Source organism: Sceloporus occidentalis, unplaced genomic scaffold (genome assembly GCF_023333645.1).
Source record: "Sceloporus occidentalis isolate IW3139 unplaced genomic scaffold, rSceOcc1.0.p SCAF_218, whole genome shotgun sequence".
Classification (NCBI taxonomy): Eukaryota; Metazoa; Chordata; class Lepidosauria; order Squamata; family Phrynosomatidae; genus Sceloporus; species Sceloporus occidentalis.
Window position 1 is genome coordinate 680,666 of NW_028317198.1, and position 24,106 is coordinate 704,771.

Genomic DNA, 24,106 nt, shown 5'->3' on the forward strand with positions numbered 1-24,106 from the left:
ACTCTATATGGCCAGGATGTTCATTTAGTTTGACCAGTATAGGGCAAATATTGCAAAGCATGCATCACGTTTTTCAAACGTAATTTTTTTCAAATTTGGCATGGTAGCCTAATAACTGCAATAGTTGTCACAGATACTGATTATCCCCCAAAAATTATATGTTTATGAACAGTAAATAAGTCAAGGTGTTCAACTAGGGTAATTTTGACACTTTTCAAGGTATTTTTTCACCAATTGCTGCCAAATATTGAGTTTTTTTGCATATGTTGCAATGTTGCTTTAGGTTTCATATTAGATTTTGTATAGAATATGTGCAACTACAGGAAAAAACACATTTTGTTCAGCAACATCCCCTGATTACAACAAGGCCTCACATGCATGGTTCATGCATTTTTTGAGGAAGCTATGAGGGCAAAACTGGAACATGCGCATTTTAGTTTTCAATTTTCGGAATTTCAGAAATTGGTTTGCTGGCCCATATCCCATTTTGGAAGCCCCCAATTTATATTACCCCATAAAAGTATGTTTATGAACAGTAGACAAGTCAAGGTGTTCAACTAGGGTAATTTTGACAGTTTTCAAGCAGCTATTTCTTCACTGATGTCTGCAGGGAAATTATTTTATTGCGTTTTTAACGCACAAATTTCAATGTTGCATTGAATTTCTTGCACACCACAAGTGCAACAGTGGAAGAAAACACCACATTTTGTTCACCAACACCCCCTTTTTTGAGGAATCTATGAGGCCAAAACTGGAACATGCTGACATTTTTAGAAATTGGTTTGCTGGGCCCATATCCCACTTGGGACATTTTGGAAGCCCCCCAATTTAAATATGAATGATGCGTTTCTTAACAATTTTTTTTTTAAATGTGGTATGCTGGGAGTTGCGCCCCAATAGTGGCCAGAAAAAGAAAAACTGCTAAACAAAAGTATATAATTTTTGAAAGATGATATCCCAAAGTATTTTACTAGGGGGTTTTTTTAACACTTTTGATTTAACCATTTTAGTGCCAGTCTGTCCCCAACATTGCAGCAATATTTCAGTATTTTTTCCCCCTGGGTACGTGAAATTACTGAAACAATTTTCAGTTTGATTTTTATTCAGAAATACCCTCTAGGAACAGCAATACCCCATATGCATGTGTCTCTTTGGCAATGTGGGTTCAAAATCAGAACATGCGCATTATAGTTTTCAAACATGGAATTTTGACAGATCAGTTTGTTGGGTCCAGGTCTCATCTGAGACGCAGTGGATGACCCATATTTCATTTGAACCCCTAAAACTATATATTTCTCAAAACTAGACAGCTCAGGGACTCTTGTTAGGGGCATATTGGCCTGTCCCATGCAGCTGATTCCGCACCAGCGCCTTCCAAATTTAGTATAACAAAATAAAGAAAACATTTTTCACATCCACTTTGCGGTTTCACCATGTTTATTTTTTTGAGTGGATGTGTTAAAGAACAAAGAACAATTTGTGTTCAGTAACACCCCCTGAGTACAGCGATACCCCACATGCATAGATAAGTCATGTTTCTCAGACATTGTGGAGTCAAAACACTCATGTGTAGACTGAAGAACCCTCTCCCCCTGTCCCTGACGCTACCTCTGGCAGCTGGAACCAGCGATTGCAGGGAGGAGTCTCTTTGATCACTCCTGTAGGCTTCTATGCCTACAGGAGTGATGAAAGGGCTTGTGGAGGCTCGTTTTTGCTGTTGCTGGTCTGCCTGGTCAGCAGAGCCCCGTACAAAACGGGTATTAACCCCTAAAAAACTGCATTGAAGGGGTTAACACTACACTGTCGCTCTCATGGAGTGATCAGGCAGCAGGGGGGTGTTGTGTCAACCCCCCTAATCAACACACAACCTCCCTCCCTGAAGCTGCCTGTGGCAGCTGAAAACGCGATTGCTGGTTTTTCGGCAATCGCGCTTTCAGCCTACAGAATCATTCCGTGGGAGTGATCAAAAGCTTGGGGACGGGCTTGGGGTGGCTGTGCTGGTCTTCCCAGACACCTGGGTAGACAGCAGCAGCACCTCCGCGATCACCACGATTGTGGCGATGTGGGGGCTTTTTGGGGGATGACGTACCTGGTACGTCCCGGTCTGCAGGGGACATGTAGCCAGGAAGTACCAGGTACGTCACCAGTACGGAAGGGGTTAAAGAAGAATATTAAAAAGCTTATAGATTTTAAAGGTAAACAAATTATTTTTAATGCCAGGGTAAATGCACAAAAGAGAGATCTAATTTTAGAAATGGAAGGCCAGTCCTCCAATGTGGGCATTATAAAAGCATCACAATAGTTTTACCAAAACCTTTTTTATGAAAAAAGATACTAAGGGGACCATAACTAATGTTTAGGATCTGATGATCAAGTGCGTTTAAGCAGAAAGCTGTTGTTAACCGAATTGCATGATCCAATTAAAAGCTTTTCTGCTGGTAAGTCCCAAGGAGCAGATGGAATCCCTATTGAATTTTATACATGTTTTGGGGAACTCTTTTTAAAATTTTTATAGAGGCTTTCAATACCCAGGAGTTACCCTCTTCCTGGAGAAGAGGCATCATTACGCTAATTTTTAAGAAGGGTGATAGACCAAAATTGGAGAACTGGAGGCCTATCACCCTACTGAATGTAGACTATAAAATTATGGCCAAGATTTTAGCTAACAGAAAAAAGCTGTAATAGATAAGGTCATTCACCCAGATTAGATCTGTGATTTCCCAGGACGTGCTATCTGGGAACACCTCAATGTAATACGTAATCTGATCTGGTATCAGAAAGGCCGTAAACAAAAACTGGTAATTTTTAGACTTGCGCATTCGTCTTGGGGTGAACATGAAAACGAGCACGAAGAGGCCGTTTTTTTGTTCATTCCGAAGACACGCCGAAGAGAATACAGTGCCGGCAAAACGTAGGAGAAGACGAAGACTCACAACCACGAAGAATCGAACAGGAGTGAGCTGATCCTCGTCTGTCCAATCAGCTCACTCTTGTGACGTCACGCTAAGGGTCTCGTCCAATGCCTGTGCTGCTGTTTTTTGAATTCTGAAGGCGCCTTTATAAGACCAGAGCTTGCCTGAGAGATCCATTCATTTTTCGCTGTGACTGCTTTGGCAACACTGCTGTGCTGCATCCGAGCGTTACAGAGAGAGATTGCTCTGTTCTGTGTGAGACTGGTAAGCCTTAGCCTGCCATTTCTCACAGTGTACTTCATCCTCACTTCAGTTCTACTTAATTAATATATTTAATAATAATAATTTGATTAATTTATAATTTTTTTTATTTAATTTGCCATCAACTGTAGTGTATAGTGCTGTTGAGTTGACAGTGCACCCAGTGCCTCAGTGGCACTGGGGTGCCCTTGCCCTGGGCTGGCACTAGTGCCTACTGCCTGTCCTGCTTAAATAAATTAAATAATAGAATTTATAAATAATAATTTAATAGAATATATAATAATTTAATAGTACATTATAATATTATATATATATATATTTGTCAGTCATATATATATTATATACTATAGTATACTATTGTAGCGTGTACTGTAGACATTCAATACATCTACTAGTGTCTAATCTAAAATCAGTAATATTAATAATTAATAATTGAATACATTATAAAATTAATCTAAAATCATTAATTAATATCAATAATTCTATAATTCTTATCTTAATAGTTAATTAAATTAGCTATAAATAAAAGTAATAATATTAATTAATTACTACTAGCGTATAGTTCAGCTAATCTTATTAGTACTGGTGCTGCAGCTCTATAGTTTGTGCTTTGTTTTAGCAACAGCAAGAAACCAAGTCAATTTTTCTTAATTAATAATCTTTCATTTTATTTCATTTGTTTTGCTCACCTCAATCCATCAGTGGGAACTTGTTGGGCTAGTGAGTGCAGCCGCATAAGTGCTGTGTTCTTTTTTGATCAGCAAGCAGTGACGTTAACTGTTTTGCAAAGATTTTCTCATTTATTTTACATTTTATTTCAATTTTATTAAAAGTACCCTTAGTGTTTTGCTCACCTCAGTTGGGCTAGTGAGTGCAGCCGCATAAGTGCTGTGTGTTTCAGCAAGCAGTGAAGCTAACTGTTTTGCTGTGACATTTTATTTTATTTCTAATTTCTTTTCAAGAAAAATTGACTGTGTGACGACAACAACTGTACTAAGCAAAGCTTCAAGCTACTAGCTGTAGTACTAAAATAATTCTAATCTTTAATCTTCTTAATCTATAATATATTATATAATATAATATAAATTCTAATTCATAATCTATAATATATATAAGTAATTCTTTCTAATTCATAAACTATAGTCTATCTATAATCCCTAATATAAGTAATTCTAATCTATTAATAATATTATATATAATTTAACCTCACTTTAGCTTAGTGGGCTTGAGAGCATAGTAGTAGGATAGGCTCTTAGGCCCGTGTAAATTCAAAGTCTTAAATTTTTTTATCCCTCCCTTTTTTTTTTTTTCTTTTTTTACGTTTTTTTAAACACTACACTACACACACAACACAAAATTTTAAATGGATCCTCCTTTTGGGACAAAGGAGGGACAAGCTCCATCTACCACCACCACCACCAGCACAACCAGCACCACCACCAGTTCTAAGATGCAGCCTTTGCGTCAGTCTAGTCGGCCAAGTAGGCCAAGCTCTCGCTTATCATTTGGGGAAGCATTGATTGAAGGATCATCAAGTAAAAGAAAAGGCACCAAAAGCAAGCAGTAGTAGTGCGGCTAGGCCCACAAGCTCTATGTTTTTTTACAGAAAGCCTAAAGCACCAGAAGCACGTTCAAAGTTAAAGGGTAGCACAATTAGTACTTCTACTAGCCCAGTGAGTAAAAAGAAGTGCCTTTTGCCCCAAGCAGCATCTTCCCCATCCACGAGCAGCATGCAAGGTACCAATCAGAGCCAAATTAGCAGCAAGACTCAGAGGGGTCCCAAACCAAAGCGATCACATTCCTTTGTACCGCCACGCCATGTCCTCCTAGTACCTCTAGCAAGCCACTAAGTCCTTACAAAATTTTTGTAAAGACAGTTAGAGAGAGGGCTACACATAGTGGAACTCCACCTAGCGAGGTAGCAGAGGAGCCTGAGACTGAGAGGCCAAGTGCAGAGTCGGGCACCAATGTTGAAGTTGGTTTTGTGGTAACTGACGGAGGTGCCAATATGGTGAAAGCGCTGCGAGATGGTCATATTGTTGGTGTGCGCTGTGCAGCCCACATCATCCATCTTGTAGTGAAGGCAGCAATGTCAGAAGGAACTAATGTGGTAGCAGTAGTTCTGTCCCGCTGCAGAAAGATCGCTGGGCACTTTCACCATAGTGTTAAGGTTAGCCAACTTTTGAGGGAAGAGCAAGAGAGGTCAGGTCTTCCCGTACACTGCCTACGTCAGGATGTCAGTACACGGTGGAACTCCACGTTAGACATGCTGGAGAGGATTTTGGAGCAGCAGAGGGCAATCCATAATCTTGCCTCAGAGCACAATATTGGGATTACATCTCCATTGAATAGGGAGGATTGGACAGTGATCGCCCAGCTAGTGGCAGTCCTTAAACCATTCAGGGATGCCACAGAAAATTTAAGCTCAAACACTGCCAGTCTGGCCCAGGTAATCCCAGTGTTCTCCCATCTAGGCAGCAAGATGGATGTGTTCCTTGAAAACCGTGAGGCTGTTCAAGGTGGCACTCTACATCCTGACGTAGCAGCCATAGTCAGGAAGCTGAAGGATCTGCTAAAAGTACACCTTCGCAAACGCATGTAAGTGAGTCCCGAAATGATGCTAGCATGCCTTTGCGATCCAAGAATTAAGGGAAAGCTAGCTTTGAAATTGAATGTTCTCAGTAGCTACCTGGAGCAATTGGTCAACAAGGTACGTGACTGGCAGCGTAAAATGGGAATGCTGTCCGAGGAGGGAGAGGTGCAGGAGGAGGAAGAGATGATGTGGTCTGCTACTCCTAGCAGCAGCATCAGCAGCAGTGCCACAAGCAGCACAACACAGCTGAGTGGAGCAGCTGCGTTTTGGGAAGAGGCACTTGGGAGTATAGTTGGACCATCTGACAGAGCTAGCAGCAGAAAGGAGAGTAGTGCTACTGAAATGGTCAAACTTTACCTCTGTGAAGTTCCTTCTGTGCCTAATGTTGATCCTCTTAGCTACTGGGATGAAAAGAAGAGTGTGTGGCCTGCACTCTCATGGGTTGCGCAGCAGCTTCTATCATGTCCGCCAACCACTGTTCAAAGTGACCGCGTGTTTTCTATGACTGGAAACATACTGAGTCCACACGCATGGCACCACATCTGATGGAGCAGATTGCCTTTCTTAAATTCAATCTGCCCAAGTTGGGTTACCCAGCTCTTAGCTTGGAAAGTTAATTTTTTTTCTCTCTAATGTTTAAGGTAGTTTCTCCCCCTGGTTGCACGTGTTTGTGGTGTGGCAACGTCTGCTACCTCTGCCGGTGTAGCCAATTTACGCTAGGGCCTATGTCTGAGTTCTGGAAGTCCGCTCCCAGACGCCATGGACTGACAGACTTTCATGCTCTGCCCTGGGGTGAAACAGGTAAGCAGGTCGTCAATTGCCCACTCATTCACCTTTTTCCGTTTCCAACGCTGCTGCTGGTGGTGGTGCAAGCATCTTCTGCCAGTTCGCTTCCTGGCTGAAATCATGCCTCAAATGTCCCTAATGGAAAGGGTAGTTTAGTTTCTCCCCCTGGTTGCACTTGCTGCGGTGTGGCAATGCCTGCTACCTCCGCCGGTGTAGCCAATTTACGCTAGGGCCTAGTGTCTGAGTTCTGTAAGTCCGCTCCCAAACGCCAAGGGCTGACAGTGTTTAGATGCTTTGCTCTGGGGTGAAACAGGTGAGCGGGTCGCCAATTGCCCACTCATTCGCCTTTCCCAATTCTGCTGCTGCTGGTGGTGGTGGTGCCAGCGTCTCTTCTCTGCCAGTTCACTTCCTGGATAGTGTCATGCCTTAAATGTCCCTAATGGTAAGGGCAGTTTCTCCCCCCTGGCTTCGTCTGTTTGCGGTGTGGCAACGCCTGCTACCTCCGCCGGTGTAGCCAGCTTACGCTAGGGCCTTGTGTCTGAGTTCTGGAAGTCCGCTCCCAAACGCCAAGGACTGACAGTGTTTGGATTCTTTGCTCTGGGGTGGAACAGGTCAGCGGGTCGTCAATTGCCCACTCATTCGCCTTTCCCATTTTTCAATGCTGCTGGTGGTGCCAGCATCTCTTCTCTGCCAGTTCGCTTCCTGGCTAGAGTCATGCCCAAAATGTCCCTAATGGTAAGGGCAGTTTCTCCCCCCTGGCTGCGTCTGTTTGCGGTGTGGCAACGCCTGCTACCTCCGCCGGAGTAGCCAGCTTACGCTAGGGCCTTGTGTCTGAGCTCTGGAAGTCTGCTGCCAAACGTCTAAGACTGACAGTGTTTGGATGCTTTGCTCTGGGGTGAAACAGGTGAGTGGGTCGCCAATTGCCCACTCATTCGCCTTTCCCATTTCCTTTTCCATTTCCATTTCATTATTTTCCTTCTGATACACAACCAACCAAACATAACACACACAATAACAAAAATAACACAGTGACATAACACATATAACACATATAACACAGTGACATAAGACATAACACACATAACACACACACGTATAATGCACAAATCACAAGGACCTTTCCTCTTGTTATTTGTCCTGGCCTTCACTTCTACACTCACTAGCATTAACGCTATAACTCACACTTCATCCTATAACATTTTTCCATCCACATACCTGCCAATAGACCCAACTTTTTCAGGGACAGTCCTGCCCCATCTAATTTAGCTAAACTAGGTATGCAAATACACGTAGGTAGTTATAGCTCGGTAGGTAGCGCTAGTATAAACATTAAATAAATATAATAAAGTACTAAATAATAAATCTAACTTTAAAATACATTTAAATAAACCCCTAATTTTTTTTAAAAAAACCCATTAAAATTAAAATTAAATTATTATTTAGACATAATACATCTTTAACCAAACCAGTGCACTGCTACTAATCTTAAACATAACCGTACATTAACCCTCAGCTATTTTTTAGTTCATTTTTCCATCCGCATACCTGCCAACACACCCAAGATTTTGGTGGACAGTCCTGCTTTTTTCCAGTCCTGTCCAGTAAAAGTTGGGTTGTTGCAAAGTATGCCATTGTAAATAGGTAGCAAATGTTAGGCATGCATTACAAGTGGTCCAAAATCAATTTAAAAATGTAAAATAATCCCTATTCTTTTATTAAACATCTATGGATGTATGACTGTGTATGATAAAAAGGAGGCCAAGTTCCTTGGAGCATTTGTCTAGGTCATTTTGTGTACAGTACACCTCGGTACGTGTGTGCAACTCTATTGGTCGTTTCGGCAGGGGGCTCACCTGCCATCAACGAATGAAGTGCGTTCTGCAATTCACTCGTTGATGCCAGACCAGCCCCCTGCCGAAACGACCAATAGAGTTGCACACACGTACCTTCACGGCAGCTGCTGCTGCTCCGATCTGTTGTTAACCCCATATTAAGCCCTGCTAGGCAACCGGGAGGGAAACGAAGATCAAACGAGCACGAAGAATGTCCACGAATATTCGCCCGAAGAGATGACAGGAACGGGCGAATATTCGCGGAATACGAAGATTTTTTTTCCCCCGAAGACGAGCACGAAGACGAACACGAAGGGCCCCCTGGTGCCCAAGTCTAGTAATTTTATCTCTTGATTTTAAAAAAGCTTGATCGTGTATCCCATGGATATCTCTTTATGGTTTAAAAGAAAATAGCATTCTCAGATTTTATTCAGCATATTAATATTTTATATAAATTGTCTTTTAGCGAAATTTTAATCAATGGCTTTTTAACTCTTTTCTCTTGAATCTGTGGTGAAGCAGGGTTGTCCCCTTAAACCCCTTTAAACCCATTTTAGCCCGTTTATCTGGGGTGTCCCCATCAAGGGTACAGGTGAAGGCTCTGAGCAATGTTGAGAGATCATGGCATATTGTTTTAGAAAAATGAAACTGCAAAATATAATTATGGCAAACTCGAAAGCTGACAATGGAAGGGAGAATCATCAAGGCAATACTCTTACCAATTATGATGTATTTAGGAATGGTATACCCTCCCCTCTGACTTGTACGCAAAGAAACGTATGTGTGTTTTATGGGTTTTTTTAATCTCCAGTAGCGAGAAACTAAAAAGAGAGAAAACATGCAAACAAAATGTGAATGGTGGAAAGGGGATGCCTGAAGTTTATTACTATGTGTTTTTTAAGAATGTACCTTTGCTTCCTTTTTACGCTATGTTGGTCATATTTTTAGGAAATATAACTTTTACTCACTGTCTCTTAACTTTCCTGTGCTTCTAAATCGCCAAAGCAGTATGTCATTTTAGAAAAAACGATACCATTTTATCAGCTCCAAGATTTTAGCACGGATATTTTATGAAATCCAAAGAAGTTGACTGCTGCTATATTATTGAAGGAACCAACTGAACGAGTGGCACAATACTCTCTCATAGGGTCCAGAAGAGTTTGGCAGAATGTATGTTGCCACTTTCTAACCAACTCTCAGAGAGATTGTTAGGGTTATTAATGAGACAAAATAGGCAAAACCAATATTTCGTCACACACACAAAATAACGACGCTACCAAACATTGCAGTACCACATCCACAATATTAATTTAAGGAGATACCCTATATTTTATCTCCGATCCTAAATTCTTTCAGATCGCCGAAAATTATAATTCAAATTAGATAGATATCGCCACGATAGTCAATCAAAAATATTTATTTATTGTGAATACAATTTATAAAATCTATGTATGAGTCACACAGTGCATAATATAAAACACAACGTTCTTAAAACATGTCAAAAATTAAATCAATTCAAATACAATATATTATCGATAGTTATCAATATGAATTAGTACTATATGAGTCTAACACACAATTAATTTCCAGTCCACTCAGCAACCAAAAATTGATAATAATCAGGGCAGTAATAAAAATATCACTATCTCTCTAATATTAGTTCAACTACTATAACAAATTAAAAATAATTTAATTGTGTCTAAGAGTATTAGTGAAATTCCTAATAGATAAAAATAATGTCAAACTTCATCTATAGGTAAAAATACCTTTTCATTATTGTTATTATCACGGGTTATAAGCTGCAGTCTCACAAGCCGCCATATACAATAATGCAATATAGTACTTCCCAGAAACAGGGAATTCTATACGAAGAAGCCAAAATTCATCTCTATTCAGAATAATAAAACAATTATATTTACCACCACTTGTTGCTGTTGTCCCACCGGTCCTTGTAGAAATTAATCCAGGTTCATTGGCAAGAAATTAAGTTATATAGGTTAGAACTCAAAGTAACTCCAAGAGTGAAATATGGTGCCAGAATCTTAAGATTCCAATTCTCCGGGGTAAATTTGGTGAATAAGTCCGTCCTTTTCCTTTTTCTTTTTTTTTTTTTTTAATTATCCAAGACATAAGCTTAAAAACAGAGCTTATTATCATAGCCTCCACCTCTTGATTGGAATTCTCCAATCATAACGGTGGGTTTTACCCATTAAAATTAGGATTTCTACTCATATTTACACCGTTGTAATTTCTTAATTTACCTGTGAGAGACGCTCTGGTCTAAGAATTAACTTAAAACCATTACATACGTGTTTGGAATTTATCCTTGGTCACCCTAATCGCCAGGTGTTACCTCCTAGATAGTAACTCAGGCCTTGGTAGTCTTACCATGTATCCCCCATTCCAAGTTACATTTCTAAAGATAGGCAGCGTCTACTCCTTAACTTTCTCATGGAAGATAACATTAATTGTATCATATATACGCTGAAACATCATTATACATGAATACTCCTTTGTTCTCAATTATAGAGGGAACAAGGACAAAAAGAAATAATCACTACATGATTAAGTAAAATAAAATGGATCTGACTCCATTTTGATTTCATGTAAAATACAGAATATGTGAAATACATGTTTTCTATGATAAAATATCTGACAAGATCTTGCATGGCAGGTAGTGCATTGGTACCACAGCTAAGTGCCCCAGAGATCAGTGTATAATAACAATATGTGTTGCATATATTTTTTTAACTGCTTTTATGCACAAAATATGGAAAAAGGCGGAGCCACTTTTGAAATGGGTTTGCAGCCTTCGGTTTTGAACATGTATTTATTGTAACTATTATGTACACTTTTTAAATACTTTGATCATTTCAAATGTCCCATTATATCCTTTAACCTGTTTTAAAGTATTTATTTATTGTACTGTTGCCTCTAGTTAATAAAATACCTGTTCTCTTGCTAGCAGTAGTGATGGGAAGTTCAGATCATTAAAGTGAATCGGATCATTTTGACTCGTTCATTGAAATTATCCGATTCATGATCCGAATCTTCAGATCATTCAGTGTGACTCACAGGAGTTACTGTTTCCCAGTCTCTCCCTGCAGTCACACTAACGATTGGCCCCGCCACTTTCATTACAGTCAATGAACCCTCTTGCCTGCCTACTCTAGTGATGTCACTGAAGGCAGAGAGTCGTTCAAAGATTCGAATCTTACAGGGATCCGAATCTTACAGGGATCCGAATCTTACAGGGATCCGGATCTTACAGGGATTCGGATCTTACAGGGATTCGAATCATTCAGAGAATTACAATACATATCAATAAATACATTAATAATCTTCACTGCCCCCAGGATTTAGATTCCCCTTAGTTTGCCCCCTTTACCTCTAACTGCCCCTTAAGTTAACTTTGTTAAATTAATTAACCCTCAGTCATAGTTACATAGTTACATAGTTCGTAAGGTTGAAAAAAGACCTAAGTCCATCAAGTTCAACCCTTCTACCTAACCTTCCTATTCTTGATCCAAAAGAAGGCAAAAAAACCCTAATTAAGCTACCTCAAATTCTGCCATCAGGGGGAAAAATTCCTTCTTGACTCCAAGAGGCAATCAGATTTCTCCTTGGATCAATAAGCTCTAAAATATTAATATTATTCTATTTATATCCCTGTATGTCATGCCTTTCTAAGAAAATATCGAGGCCCCTTTTGAAGGTATCTAATGTATTGGATAACACCACCTCCCTAGGAAGTGAATTCCATACCTTTATTGTCCTCACTGTAAAGAATCCCTTCCTTTGTCGTCTATGAAACCTGCGCTCTTCCAGTCTCAGAGGGTGACCTCTTGTTCTTTGTATATTTCTGTTAATGAACAGGTCACTGAAGAGCTCTTTATATTGGCCCCTAAATTAACCCTAAAGACCCCATCAACCATAACTGCCCCTAAATTAACCCTAAAGACCCCATTAACCATAACTGCCCCTAAATTAACACTAAAGACCCCATCAACTATACCAATTTATTAGGTAATTTATCTGGAGTATGTGCAATTAATTTAGGGGCCGTTATGGTTAATGGGGTATTTAGGATTAATTTAGGGGCAGTTATGGTTCATGGGGTCTCTAGGGTTAATTTTAGGGGCAGTTATAGTTGATGGGGTGTTTAGGGTTAATTTAGGGGCAGTTATGGTTAATGGAGTCATTAGGGTTAATTTCAGGGGCCGTTATGGTTAATAGGGTTTTTATGGTAAATTTAGGGGCAGTTATGGTTGATGGGGTGTTAGAGTTAATTTAGGGGAAGTTATGGTTAATGGGGTCTTTAGGGTTAATTTAATGCTGATGACTGATGGTTAATTTAATTAATTTAATAAAGTTCTTAAGGTGCAGTTAGATGTAAAGGGGGGCAAACTAAGGGGAATCCAAATCCTGGGGGCAGTGAAGATTATTAATGCATTTATTTATAAAAGTATGGTATCAGTGATATTCTCTGAATGATTCGAATCTCTGTAAGATTCGAATCTCTGTAAGATCCGGATCCCTGTAAGATTCGAATCTTTGAATCATTTGAATCTTTGAATCATTTGAATCATTCGAATCTTTGAATCATTTGAATCTTGGAATCATTCGAATCTTTGAACAACTCTCTGACTCTATGAGTCATCGTTCCTCTGTGAATTAATGAGCTGTAACCTGATCCCAGAGTCTGTGTGCTCTGCACATGACTCACTCTAGGATCAGGTTACAACTGCATGATTAACAGACTGAACTGCTACAAATGAATCGTTCAGTCTATTAAACCGATTCATCTGGACCACCGAAAAGAATCAGATCAAATGAACGATTCGTTCATGATACGGACATCTAGCAGCGGTCTGATTTGGATAAAACCGCTGTGACCTGGCTTGCTTCTGACTTTGTTCCTTGGTTACTGATTCGGCATCGATATCGTCCTTCTAGTTTTGACTGGGCCTGTCTGACTACTTCTCTCCTGCCTGTGGGCTTCCAGCCGTGTGCCCCGCCAGTCCAGCTACAGCGTCCTAGTACTATCTTGTGCCCGACTAGGCAGTAGGGAGGAGTCTGCCAACTACAGGCCAGTAAGTCTTACATCTGTAGTAGGGAAATTAATGGAAACTATGTTAAAGGAAAGTATTGTTGAACATCTGAAGTCACATGGATTTCAAGATCAAAAACAACATGGGGTTTCCTCAGGAAGATAATGCTAAATTAATCTTATTGATTTTTTTTTATTGCGTGACTGAAGTAATTGATAAGGTGGTACAGTAGACATTGCGTATCTATTCAGTAAGGCTTTTGACACTGTCCCACATAGAAGACATAAATTAACTGCAATATCTAAGTTTAGATCCCAATATTGTTGAATGGATTAGACAGACAACAGAGGGTTCTAGTCAATGGAGTACATTCGGAGCAAGGTCTTGTTACCAGTGGGGTACCTCAGGGACCCATTCAATGTAATATTTTTGTTAGCGACATTGCAGAAGTTCTTGATGGTAAAGTATATCTTTTTGCTGACAACATAAAAAATTGCAATAGTGTTGATGTTCCTGGAGTGATAAACCAAATGGAAAATTATTTAGGTAAACTGGAAAAATGGTCAGAACTGTGGCAACTGGCATTTAATGTGGATTAAAAACCCAAGGGCAGAGTATATAATATTTGATACTATCCTAACCTCAACAAGTGAGGAAAGGGATTTTGGGGTGATTATTTCAGATGATTTAAATGTAGGCAGACAATAAAATAGAGCAGCAGGAAATTAATTTGGGGGGTTTTGCCAAAACTGTGGTATAACTGTGGTAGAACTGCTCTAGCCATGTTCAGAAAGTGTAATGAGAGTGAGTGTTTGTGCCCAATAGGGATAGGAGATACTTGTAGAAAAATGAATTGACGTGTTAAACAAAAATCTGGGTCACACACCTCCTTAATCGCCTCCAGGACTTTCAACCAAAGGGAACGAATGAGGGGACAGTCCCACCAAATGTGTATGTACGTGTGTGTATATATATATATATATATATATATATATATATATATATATAGTAGGTTGAAAAAATACTTCAGTCCATCGAGTTCAACCTTTCACACATACCTACTTCTAAAGTGCCCTTGTTTCTGGATCAGCATCTCTATGTGCACGATGCAGTCTTTGTCTTTCTGCTGCTAATGTGGATGCCATTTCTGACATAGGATGTCTATCAGTAATTCCCTGGTATGGGATACTAGCAGATTGGAGCTCAAAATGCAGTGTAGCAAAATAAGACAAGGAAATAGGTACTCACGAAAGTTAGGAAGCTGATAATGGAATGGCCAGGTATAGTCCAGATTCAATGGAGCAAGCAACAGGTAAAGGGGTAGTCCGATATAATCTGGGTCACAGAGGTAGGCGGCAAGCAAAAGAGTAGTCTGTTACTATCCGGGGTCACAGAGGCAGGCAGCGGGGAAAGGGTTAATCAGGTACAACCCGGGGTCACAGAGGCAGGCAGCAGGCAAGGGTTAATCAGGTCATCACTAAAGCAGGTCAGAGAACAGAGGGGAGCTCAGTGAACAGGGAACACTAGGTTTGTCAAGCTTACTGAGCACCGGCATTAGGGCTGTCTGGGTATTTATATGGGCTGCCCAGCGTAACATGATGAAGGTTAAGGGCAGACTCCCGGGATCGGGCAGCGTCACTGTAACTGAATGATGTATTCCAGAGTACACCTCCGGTGTCAAGAATCAAGAATAGTTCAAGGATGTTATATATTACGGAAATGTAAGAGTCCCCCACATTCTTTAGAGTGTAAATTCTCTTTATTATTATTATTATTATTATTATTATCTTTTATTGATATAGCGCCAATAATTTACGCAGTGCTTAATACAACACATATATTCAAGGGGTATGACAAGACGAGAATTGACAGACTAAGACAAACCGATACATTAGGTGGAGAGAACCCTGCTCGTAAGCAGCCTGGCCAGCTGGGAACACTTTAAGGTGGATATATATATATATATATATAATGTGTGTGTGTGTGCAGGCCCGGACTGGGACAAAAAATAGGCCCGGGCATTTAAGACTGAGCAGCCCATTTTTATTTATTTATTTATTGTTAAACCAAATTCTGACAAATTTAATATACCATTTCTTGTTGTCTATTAGTTATATTTCGGCATGCTTTTGTCACTGTTTTTCATCAATTAGCATTACATAAATATATAATAAATGAATCATAACGTCATGCAATTTATAAAGTGCTATATCTTTAATGAAAGATTCAAAACAGTAACTAATCTTTGACCATTTAGTTGGTACTTAGAAAAAAAAACTAGTGGCAGTGTGGCACTCCTTGGGCCTTGGCTGGTTAGATCACCCTCCCGACGAGTGAGTCTGTCAGTCACAGACTCACAGCACAGCAGGGAAGAAACTCAGACCTCACACCACCCCAACTGAATTGCAGCGCTCAGCCAATGCTCTAGGTGGAGCAATGTGACTAAAAAAAAATCATCATACACGGGACCCCTGAAGCCACAATTTAGTGCCACTAATCCTTTTTAATAAGATACGCAGGTTGAAATAGAGTAAATAACACAATACCTTTACTTTTGCTCGTACTGATTTCTGGGCCTAGAATGTTTTGTCCTCTGAAGTGACTACAAATTCTGGACGGCGTTTTATCTCTGGATAAGTAAAAATTAAATAGTTGAATTTATTCCTACAGAAAGTAAAGGGCCAGAAAACAGATGACTAAATGCACACCAGGACAGGCTCTGCCACCCAGACACCGCACAAGGACAGACTCTGCCACACCGACACCCAAACACACACACCAGGACAGGCTCTCCCACCCAGACACACACAACAGGACAGGCTCTGCCACACTGACACCCAAACACACACACCAGGACAGGCACTGTCACCCAGACACACACATCAGGACAGGCTCTGCCACACCAACACCCAAACACACACACCAGGACAGGCTCTGCCACACCGACATTTCGTTGGGCCCTGCTCCACGCTCCCTAGCATGTAATCACTCCCTCCGTTACCACACAAAAAAAAAAATTGCCACACTGACTGCAGATTAGGGGAAGACTGTGAGAGTCAGTGCAGTCTTCCCCCCTTCTCACCCTGACCATGACTTTGAGAGGTCCTCTCCCCTGAAATCATTCCAAGTCCCTTTTTCCCTCATGCACTAAGCCATACCTCTCCTTTCCTTCCTCCATGTGAACTATAGCTCAAACACATGTAAACAGCACTTGCATGTATAGATCACATACAAACCCTATATTTGCAGGTATGCATAAATGATGTATGGAATCATAGCATAGCAGGTATAGATCAACAGAATCAACACAAAAAACAAGCTTTGCAGGTATAGATCAATTGAAAATCAAATGTTAACTCAGGGTTACAGGTATAGATAACCCCCTAAATTACAGGTATAGATCATAGGTTGCACGCCCCAAAGCCAACCCTGGTGTCCACATTCCCCACATAGAACCTGATCAGCACCCAGATTATACACATATTACAGCCCAGCCTGCGCCAACTTTGTCCCCTAACAGCCCAGTGTAAGACATCTTTGTCGGCAAACAGCCCACCCTTCATGTGCCCTCTTTGCATTTCCTCAAATCACTTAAACATTCATGATAGACACAATCACTAACACAGCTACTCACTCATTCACACGAATCATTTACATATATTCATTAATGCAGTCTCACAAATCATTCAAGCAATTCATCCACACATTTATTCATTCTCGTACGCATTCACACAATTCATCCACACATGTATTCATTCATTCTTGTACGCATTCACACAATTCATCCACACATTCATTCATTCTCGTACGCATTCACACAATTCATCCACACATTAATTCATTCTCGTACGCATTCTCCGCATCTACCCCTCCCCTTCTTATCTGCCCCTTCTCACTATGTTCCCCCTTATCAGTATGTGCCCCTCTCCCCCTTCTCACTGCCTTCCCCCCTTTCTCACTATGTACCCCCTTCCCCACTTTTCAATATGTACCCCCTCTCACTATCTATCCCCTATCCCCCTTTTCTCACTATCTAACCCCTCTCCCCTTTTCTCACTATCTAACCCCTCTCCCCCTTTCACATTATCTAACCCCTCTCCGCCTTTCACACTATCTAACCCCTCTCCCCCTTTCTCACTATCTAACCCCTCTCCCCCTTCTCACTGCCCCCCCCGCCCCTTGTCACTGCCCCCCCCACACTATCTACACTCCCTACTTACCTTGTTGCTGGAGTCCTGCGGTGAGAGCGGGAGGCGTCCGTCTTCCCAGTCTGCCGCGGTGTGCGCTTCAAAGCAGAATGAAACGCCGGCACCGCAACAGAGTCACGGAGAGTGAGGGGCGCCGAGCGGTTGCTGAAAAAAAAAAAGTGCCCCCGCCCTGCACTTAAATTGAAACATCAGGGTTTTTTTGTGTTTTTTTTAACTTCATTTAACATGGAGAATGTTAAATAAAGTAAAATAAAACACCCCCCCGATGTTTTAATTTAAGTCCCGGGCAGGCGCCCTGTGTGGCCGCACACCCCTAAGGCCGGCCCTGGTGGGGGCTGCCCGGCCGCCTAGAGTGGTGGGCCCGGTTGCAGTTGCTACGGGCCTAAGGGGCAGGTGCCCCTTTTGCCTTGCGTTAATGCGGCCGTAGAGGCCGCATAGGCCCAGTCAGTCCGGCCCTGACTGGGCCTATTTTAAGGTAGGGGCCTGGAGCTGCAGCTCCATCAGCCCCTACGTCAATCTGGCCCTGGGCCGCCCGGTGTGTCCGATGGCCAGTCCGGGCCTGTGTGTGCTTATATATGTATACTAACAGAAGAAGTTAACTACAAAAACTAACATTGGGACAGAAAATCACTGTGATCCCTAATCATGCTGTGTGTGTCAATTATGAGTCCGTATGAGACTCTGCTCTCAGGCAAACCGGATCTGGAATTTGAGGTAGCAAACACCTATAATCCTGCCACACTTCTTCCTTTGGGATGCAGTAAGAGCTTTACAGCATGACTGTGTAGGAACCATCATGCAGATATACCATTGCAAAATTGTGATTTGGAACTGTATGTGGATGGATGTAGCAGGCTAATACAGGCTAAGAGATGCACGGGTAATGCAGTGGTCACTCAAAATGAGGTTATACTATCGGGTAAAATATCTAGTGCTCTCTCTGAGCAAGGAGCTGAACTGCTGGCTATGACTGAAGCATTCAAATATGATGAAGGTAAAACAGTCAATATCTATACTGATTCAAAATATGCATTTGCTATGTTGTGGAAGGAGAGAGGATTTATAACGGTTGCCAGATCTAAAATTTCAAATGGCAAGGCTGGTGGCAGTGATGCATTGCCATGCACATCAAAAGGGGGATTCGGCTATTAATAAGGGAATTGCAGACAATGCATCTAAAAACACCGCTGTGGCCTTTCTTTGCACACAGTGTGCATTAATGGCAAATAATGTTATTGATTTTTCTGTATATACCCCCACTTATACTGAAAAAAAAGACTGAGCTTGCCAAAACACTCAAGGCGCAAATTAAACAAGTGTCAAGATTGGGTTTGAAGCGTAAGAGCAAAAGTAAGTCCAAAACGATGTACGATGTCCAAAACAATGTCCAATAGGTCGGGTCGGCGGCAATCAGAGAAAATGGTAGTCCAAGCTAGGGTCAGGAAACAGACAAGCAGGGTAGTCCAATGGGAGAGCCAAAGGTCAAATAACAGAGAATCCAAAAAAGGGTCTGTAGCAAGGCAAGCAGAGAAGACCAGGAATCTGGAGTCCAAGGATATACAGGAATCAAAGTTCTGGTCCACCGGAGTAAAGTGGTCACAGTCTGAGGGTTTTTTTTTTATATAGTACTGCAAGTATCTATTCCTCCCCTGTGTTGAACAAGCTCCTCACTGGATTGGTTGTCAGAAAAAAGTGATTTCACAGCACCTGGTTCACTGTTTATGTGTGTGAACATTATCGGTGGATAGTTGATGGTGGAGGCAGGCTTCACCTCCCCTCCACAGGTGTGCAACCTTATGCTGATGTCTGGGCAACCCCTAGAAGTCCTCCGTGGGGTTTTGCTGGAACTTTAGGCCGCGGTTTTGGCCTACTGCGCTACCGAGATCACGGGTAGACGCCGCTACTACAGACCGTGGCTTCAGCCTAGTCTGCGATCGCGGAGCTTTTGGACGGCCTGCAGTGACGGAGGACAGCTGGGAGAGCAAGTAAGGGTGAGAGGGGCATGACAGGACCCCCCTCCAATGCCCAACTTCAGGGCACGTTCAGGGTGTGCTCGATGAAATGCTCATGATGATGAAGGTGAGCTGGTACACGGGAGGTTTACGTCATTTGCTTGATCTTTGTAGGTTTGTTGTGCCTTTTTCAGTGTTTTCTGCAATAAAGCAAAACCTTGATTGAGGAGTCTCATTCGGTCCGTGACCTCAGGAACCTGGGTTATAGCAGAAAGTGGTCAAATAAAGGATGGATGATAACCATAGTTGGCCTTGAAGGGTGACATGCCGATGGAACTATGTAGATGATTGTTGTAGGCAAACTCTGCTGTTGGTAGCAGGGAAAGCCAGTGATCTTGAAGGTGGGTGACATAGCAATGTAGATATTGTTCTAGGGTTTGGTTAGTTCGCTCTGTCTGTCCATCGGTTTGAGGGTGATATGCGGATGACAGGAGTCTTTGTATGCCCAAAGAACGACAAAAGGCAGACCAGAAGTGAGAGGTAAGTTGAATACCAAAGTCAGAGAGGACAGTCTGTGAGATACCATGAAGTCAGAAGATCTCTTTGATGAAAACATCCGCAGTCTCAGCAGCAGTGGGTAATCCTGTCGTGGGAACGAAGTGTGCCATTTTGGTTAGGCGATCCACAACCACCATAATGGTGGCATAACCTTGTGAGGGTGGGAGTTCTATGATAAAGTCTACAGTTATCTCGGCTCAGGGACTTGATGGCACTGGTAATAGTTGCAATAACCCAGCGGGTCTTGTGTTGGTGCCCTTGGATTGCCCACATAAATCGCATGATCGTATGTATTGTTCAATGTCTTTTTTCATGTTGGGCCACCAAAATGATCGTTGTGTGAGTTTTAGTGTCTTCTTAACACCTCCATGGCCAGCCAGTGGATGATCATGTACCGTATGTAGTACTTTGGTATGAGCAGCAGGAGGGACAAAAAGAAGAGCATTGTGGAAATCAAACGTTGTGATGACCACCAGACTTCTTTGAATGTAAAAAAGTTTATTCCGGATACAAGCAGCTGCAGGGAGATCTGCACAGGAGCAAGCAGGTCTGACAGCTTTACAATGCTACACAATATATATACATTGATCACAAAAGAAAATGAGTACACTCCTACTAAAGTTTGGCACAATTAGAATAACTCTGCTTTCTATCATAAAAGGTAAAGCTTAACCTAAATGACATTAATATGTATGACATGGGTGGGTTTTCAGTAATATTAAGCAGACATCCTTTGCCCTGAAGTTGACACCGAGTTTACACTTATGGTCCAGTTTCTCACCAACTAATTCAGCTGTATAATTTGACCTATACCCTCTGCCATATATATATCATGATCTTCTACAGAAGAATACTACCTCCCAGAGCATCAGACCTTTATCGCCAGAATGCAGAAAACAGTTAACCTCCTATTACCCATACTCCTCACATCCTAAAATTCCGCAGCATCTTTGTATAGTAGACCATGTATGTCTGTATGTGGTCCATGTAATCGGGAAAAGGGATCAGCCTTTCCATTACATGAACCTGGTCTTATATGCAATTCAAATCGAGTGAGAAACAGGCCCACCTGGCTTGTCTAGGGCATAGATGACGAGCCCCTTGCAGATACTTCAGGTTCTTGCAGATACTCCAAGTGATCAGTAAAAACAGTAACCGTATGGTTAGCCCCTTCCAGAAGATGATGCCATTCCTCAATAGTTCTCTGTCCCCCATGCTGTAATTAATATTTGCTGGGGAGAATCGTCTCGAGAAGAAAGACACAGGATGAAGCGTCTCTCCATCACCTTGTAGTTGGGACAGGATAGCACCTGCTGCAGTCTCTGAGGCATCTACTTCCACAAAAAATGGTTTGTTAGGGTCAGGTAGGACGAGAATGAGGGGCCAAAGTGAAACTTTGCTTTAATTCATCAAAAGCTTGCTGTACCTGAGGAGACCAAACAAACGTACACGTTTCTTGGTTAACTGAGTGATGGGAGCGATGAGCCTGGAGAACCCTTTAATTAATTTCCTATAGACGTTTGAAAAACCCATGAAGACTTTAACGGAGGTAGGAACTGGCCAGTCCAAGATGGCAGATACCTTTTTAGGATCCATCTTAATGCTCCCTGGAGTTAACATGAATCCCAAGAACTCGACACAGGTGGTTTTAAAAATACACTTCTCTAATTTAGCTTAGAGTCCATGTTGTTGGAGACAGGAAAGGATGTTTCACGTGTTAACGATGAATGGTAAGAGACGGTGAGTAGACCAGGATGTCATCAAGATAAACCACTACAAAAGAGTCCAACATATCCCGGAACACGTCATTGAAGACTGGGTATATGTCAAGTCTTGGAAAATAGACAAGCTTGTCCCTGTGTGGAAAGGGCTGTGTCAAGCCCTGTTGTCCACACACAGCGTCGTCAGACTCATCAAAGGGAAAACGTGGAATCGTTACACCTGTATCAAGGCAGCACCAGATCCAGACACATCTTTGAGCAATCTTCACCCTCCTTCAGCCCATACTACAGAAGACCGGTGGGAAGTGGATCAAGGAGACCTATGACTAGCCTATCACTACTCTTCCGACAAAGTAGGTGTTTTGATGGGAATAATAATCCCTGACCACCTGGCAATGAGGGATTTTTTCCCTTTTGGGAAAAAAGGAATCAGTTGCACCCCAGGCCCCGTAAAGCCCATCCGACATGTAATGTATTGTTTTAGGGGTTTGTGGGTTCTTTCTGTAAGGATGGATGATTTACCATATTCTATAAGACCGCTACCTCTGAAAAAGGACAACAAGATGGCTCTTCTCCGAAAGGAGTGGGAAGTACCCATATTGCCACAGAATCTTCCATTATTGTGTGCTCTGTTTGTCCATTGGTTTGTGGATGAAAACAAGAAGACAGGTTGACCTAGATATGAAGACCATGACAGAAGCAAGAGGTGAATTGTGTATCACGATCAGAAGTGATGGTTTCATTTAGGTCTTGTAGGCAGAATATTTATTTAATTTAAAGAGATGCTGTCTCCGTAGCCGTTGGTAGTTTCTTGACTCGGGTGAAGTGTGCCATCTTAGTGAATCGGTCTTTGATGACAAGAACAGCGGTATAACCCTTGGAAGGAGGCAATTCTACTATGAAGTAGATGGCTATATCCACCCTTAGTTGTTTAGATATGGATAGTGGCTTTAACAATCCTGTAGGTTTTTGTCTTGATCCTTTATTGATGGCACAACCTGACACGTATGTGGCAATGTCTTTCCGCAATGCAGGCCACCAAAAGAGCTGTCTAATTAGATCCTCTGTTTTCTTTAAGCCCACTATGTCCAGATGTAATGGTATCATGGTGTAAGCAAAGGACTTCAGAGCATACTGGTGGAGATATACGTAGATTGCCTTTTTGTGGTAAAGCAGCCCATCTCGAGGTACTAATTCATACATGGTGGTTGGGATCTCTGAGGTTTTGTGTAGCCCCAAGAAAGTGGCCTCCATTTAGGATGGTTTATCTCTCCTCTGGCCCAGGTTCACATTGATCCATGCATTGGCTTTTCCATTTTTGGAAGCAGGTCTGTAGGTAATATATAGGTCGAACCAACTAAAAAAAAAAAAGGGCCCACCGGGCTTGGCGAGGTTTCAATATTACGGTGGTCTGTATAGACGAGTATGGGATGAGAAGCAGCACCTTCCAGGCGGTGTCTCCATTCCTCCATGGCTAGTTTTAAGGTAATGAGCTGTCTCTGTCGCCCATATTAAATGCCTAGAGCTTTTGTGAATAGAAGGACATGGGATGCATTTTCATTTGTTGTCTTTGTGACAATACAGCCCCGATAGCAGATTCAGAAGCATCCACTTCCAAGACATAAGGCAGTAATAGATCAGGGAAAACAGGATAGGAGCAGAAGTAAAAAGCCTGTTTAAATGCCTCTTGTGCTTGTGTGGACCAGAGGAACTGTTAAGCTTTTTTGGTCAATACATTTGCGGTAGAAGTACGCAAAGCCTATGAAGCGTTGGACCTCCTTCTTGGTTGGGCAAGGCCATTGGGTGATGGCTGATATCTTTTTCTCATCCATTTGAAGGCCTTTTGGTGTTAACAAGAAACAGAGGAATTCTACCGTGGTGGTCTCAAATGTGCATTTTTTTGAGCTTGGTATACAGATTTTGTTACATATGACTAGTGGCCACTTCATCCAGCTCTGCCCTTCAGTGAGGGCCTTTGCATTGAAGTCTGTGGACCGTTTTGCTCTGGCCGTGTACCTGCCTTTGCATTACAGTGTCAGCAACCTACTGCTTTACTGTGCGTTTGGGCCCTGATTGTGTAAACATTCATTTAAGGCAGCAGGCTGCCATACCTTTAGCCGGAGTAATTTATTGCTTTGGTGAAGAGAAAAATGCCTGCAACTATGAACTTTGCATGTGTTAAAGACGGAAGACTAAGAAATTCAATAAAGATTGAAGTTCCTGAGAGAGAGA